The sequence below is a fragment of the Anneissia japonica genome, unplaced genomic scaffold (genome assembly GCF_011630105.1).
Source record: "Anneissia japonica isolate Jap-2015-1 unplaced genomic scaffold, ASM1163010v1 scaffold26594_len846_cov70, whole genome shotgun sequence".
Taxonomy (NCBI): domain Eukaryota; kingdom Metazoa; phylum Echinodermata; class Crinoidea; order Comatulida; family Comatulidae; genus Anneissia; species Anneissia japonica.
The window spans coordinates 1-816 of record NW_022727760.1 but is presented as its reverse complement, the minus strand read 5'-3'; the positions used below and the strand labels follow the sequence as shown (position 1 = coordinate 816).

Here is an 816-nt window from a genome sequence, read left to right as displayed (position 1 = left end):
TATCAGAAATTGCACCTGATCCATACAGCGTAATTCATGTACAGTCTTCTGACATCAAAGACTGGATGCTTTACAGTCAGAAAAGGGGGATTTTGAGGGTGCAAAGGTCCTTGAATGGCCAAAAATTCGACTGGACAAGCTTTATGCAGATCCATGTCAACAAGTGTAAGCCTGATGAGATCAATTTTAAGTTAAATCAATTTAAAAAACAAAATGGTTAATGCCATTGGGCCAAAAAAAATTGAGCACCACCGCACCCGGCTTGAGCACCACCGCACCCATCGAAGTAATAATCGGGCTCGACGTTGCTTAACTTCCTGTTTGTTTATTTCACATTTATTTTATCTCTCTCTATCTCTGTCTCTATCTCTATCTTCATCTATCTATCTCTCTCTATCTGTTTCTATCTCTCTACTCTCGATCTCTAGAGATGAAATTTTTATCACATGTACAAATTAAATTTTTACCACATGTACATAAACATAGTCTGAACACATTTCTGAAATTTCATAAATTTCGAAAAATTGTAAATATTTTTCTGAGGCGATTTTTATTTCGTTTTTTTAAATTTAACTGTGATGCTTTTTGAAAATTCAAATGACGATAAAAAAAAATGTTTGCTATGGAATTGTTCTATTCATTGGTTAAAAACTGTATTTTAGTGAAATATCATTTAATGAGCTCGATGGTCGAAGTGTTGCACTGTTGGTGCACCCTTGTCTACGGCCATACTACCTTGAAAACACCGGTGCTCGTCCGATCACCGAAGTTAAGCAACGTCGGGCCTGGTTAGTACTTGGATGGGAGACCGCTTGG

General features: G+C 37.0%; 1 pseudogene; it reads left to right on the top strand.

Annotated features, from left to right (window-relative positions):
* Positions 1-718: 718 nt before the first annotated feature.
* LOC117113805 lies at positions 719-816 on the top strand (annotated as a pseudogene; the record flags this gene model as incomplete).